General features: G+C 38.1%; 1 pseudogene; it reads left to right on the top strand.

Annotated features, from left to right (window-relative positions):
- The first annotated feature begins 217 nt into the window (after positions 1-217).
- LOC102817497 lies at positions 218-642 on the top strand (annotated as a pseudogene).
- Positions 643-3,484: the final 2,842 nt, after the last annotated feature.

The raw sequence follows: 3,484 nt of genomic DNA, 5'->3' as shown, positions 1-3,484 counted from the left end.
AAAACCATGCAGATTTTGATGGAGCATCTAGACTAAGATTGGATTACAAAGAAAGGCCTGAGGATCTATTTCTTTGATACCCGAACAAAGAAGTGTGATTCCATTGTGCATAGACTAAGCATGAATCAAAGGCTAACTCTGGAAAGCTAACAACAACTGAGATGTAACAAATTAAATAAAAGAATAGATCCTTATCCTATGTACCACCAGTGCTGTCATGCTGGATGCAGCTCTCCAACTCTGTACTGCAGTCTCCTGAGCCGGCCCTCAAGGCCTTCTCTGCTCAACCCTGGCTACCTCTGTCCAGTCAGTTCAAGGCTACTCCTAAGGTTCTCAGGAGACAGTTGAGGATTTTGATGCTCGCTGAGTGACATGCTTCAACAGCCAAATATCGATGCCTGGGAATTGAGTAAAGGAATGAACATGCTTGTTGGCTATGATATAGTTCCAGAACCCAAAATGACCAGTGCTGGTTTGCAGGCATGCAATGATTAAATGATTTTTCTGATGTAGTTGATATCCTAGATTTTGTTTTGATAACCTCATAAGGAAATCTATCCCTATATCATCCAGTAACTTAAACTAAATTTAAATGAATTGAGGATCTCCATTCCAGAGGAACTGGGCCTTGACAAAGTATAAACTGCAATGGATGGATTTCCCAAGGATTTAGTGTTATTGCTACTTGATTGTATAGAGACACCTGGAAATACTGGTGATTGCATACCATCTTAACATGTTTTCCTTATTGAGTACCAAACTATTTAATGGTAACCTGGGCCTTAATAAAAGGGAAATGAGTTAGAACTGAAAAGAAAATTAAAAAGAAGAAACAGATTTATTGTTGTTGTTAAGTGTCTTCGAGTTGGTTCTTACTCATAGCAAACTTGTGTAGGTCTTTCAAGAAGCAGAAGCTGGGTTTGAACAGCTGATCTTTTGGTTAGCAGTCAAGTGCTTATCCTGAAGCATCACACCAGGACTCCTAAAGTCATACTCTACAATTCCAGGTTGCAGTAATAAGAATGTGTGAAGCCCATGCATAATGACATTAAATGAAAGTCAAGATACTCGAAAGACAGAAGACTACAGACAATACCCCTAATCTATATAAAGAAGAAGAAGAAAGGGAAAGGGAAGAAGGAAAGGAGGCAAAACATTTATATATATATGTATATATATATTTTTTAATTAAATGTTTTTATTTTGGATTGAGTGAAAGTTTAGAGGGCACACCATCAGCTTCACATTCAACCATTCATATAGCTTGTTTCATTACATTGATTATTATCCCCTCCATACATCATCAGTTAACAGTGTTTCTCTCTATCCTCTTTAGCTTTTTTTTTTTTTTTTTAAATGCGGAAAACGTTTATATCTTGCAAACCATTTGTAAAGATGTATAAAATACATATAAAAAGATCTGGAAGGATACACAGGAAATCAGTGACCCGTTTGCCTCTGGGAAACCAAGATTTGTGGAGAAGTGAATTGTGCAAATGATTAAAAATTCAACTGCTAGCTAAAAGTTTAATACTTTGAAAACACCCAGAGGATTCTTGGAAGACCAGACTGGCGTTCTGCTTCTGAAAGATCACCACCTTGAAAATCCTATGGAGCAGTGCTACTCTGTACCCGTGGGGTAAGCACGTGTGGAATCAATTCAGTGGCAATCACAAAATCAAGTGTAGTTAGAAGCAGGAAGGTAGACATGATAACTAAAACTATAATGTGTTTGTAGATTTACTCCATGCAAATAATTTCATGTGTTTTTTAATTGATGAAAATATGTTATTAAAGAATTATTTAAATAAATATTTCAGTCGAGCTTTGATTATTGTGTCTGTTGTCTTTTTAGACTTTGTTTTCTTTGAGTCATTGCAGGTAATGTGCTGTGAAGGACCTCAGGCACATATTTTTGTTTGTCTGTTTCTTTTAAGTGTTTTAGTTTTTAAGCCTCAAATTATGAAAAGTTCTAGTACTGTTATTATAAAGCATTAAGTAAATAAAACCTGAGAGAAATTATGAATCATGTTGTTAGGTGTGCTCAAGTCAGTTCCTTTTCATAGGGACCCTACAGAGAACAGAACAAAGCACTGTCTGGCCCTACAACCTCCTCATAATTGTTCCTAAGTTAGAGCCCATTGTTATAACCACTGTATCAAACCATCTAACTGAGGGCATTCCTCTTTTTTCCCTGACCTTCTACCTTCCCAAGGATGATACCTTTTTCTTGGACTGGTTTCTCATGATGACAGGTCCAAAGCACCTGAGTTGAATTCCCTCCATCCTTGCTTGCGTCTAAGGAGTATTCTGGGTTTGCTTCTTTAAACACAGATTTATTTATTCCTCTGACAGTCCTTGGAATATTTAATATTCCTGAAACATATCTTTTCTAATTTTAAAACACACTATATACCCTTGTTCTGTTTGAATGGCTCTCTCTTGGTCTATGAGGGGGCTTTTAAAAGTTCATAGAAAAATTCCATTATCTTTTTAAAATTTTATTTTAAGTTTTTATTGTGAATTAAGTGATGGTTTACATGGGAGAACATTAGCTTTACATTCATCCTATCATATTTTGTTTCATTGTAATGACTACAATTCCCTCCATGCATCATCATTCAACAGTACCTGCTTTGATTCTTCTTCTTTTTTTTTTTTTTTTGTACTCCAAAGCACTCAGGTATATATAACCATTTAAATAACCAAAAGGAATACCCTGCAAGTCTGCCCCCAGGCCACCAGCATGCAGCCCTTCTCCCTTCTTGAGTCTAGAGTCCCCAGCTGCTCCACATCTCCATGGCATTGTCTCTGCCTCCATCTCTAGTGTCGCTGCTTCTCTGGATAGGGTCCCACACTCTAATCTTCTCCCTTGATGGTTCCAGGGACTTCTGCTTCTGGATTGCAAAGTCAACCACAACCCTCCTTTTGTTACAAAATGTCTACCTTCACAATAATCACAGTAAGTCATGATAGCAATTATTCCCTGTTGAACCACAAGAGTCTTATCCCCATCTCCTTTCACCAGTCCCATCTAGACAGCTCAGTTGAGACCTAGTTGACTAGCAGTATAGCGAGACATGAGGTCTCCTATGCCCATGGACAGGGACATAGCCACAAAGGACTAGAGCAGAGAGTGAAGCATCCAGCTGATATGAAGTGAGCGGAGATGCACAAGAACGCCCATACTTGCAGATAATACCCATTTGACCTAACTTCAATGACTGGATGATCAGAACTCAACTAGAAGAAGAAAGAAGAGGAAAAAAATGTATAATCTGCTACAATTTGATGAATTTGAGCTATACTTATGGATGTAGTAGCTTAAAAGAGGGAATCATTTTTACAGCAAGGCTCATTCCCACCCCCTCGGTACACAGGGTTGACAGGGATGAGCAAATTAGACATTGGCTACCCAAATTGAGGGGAGGGAAGACTACAAAGGCACAAAGTGATTGGCTTACAAGTTTTCAAGAGGGTGCTC

The sequence above is a fragment of the Chrysochloris asiatica genome, unplaced genomic scaffold (genome assembly GCF_000296735.1).
Source record: "Chrysochloris asiatica unplaced genomic scaffold, ChrAsi1.0 scaffold00049, whole genome shotgun sequence".
Taxonomy (NCBI): domain Eukaryota; kingdom Metazoa; phylum Chordata; class Mammalia; order Afrosoricida; family Chrysochloridae; genus Chrysochloris; species Chrysochloris asiatica.
Note: the sequence above shows the minus strand (reverse complement) of the source record. Positions and strands in the feature narration are given on the sequence as shown.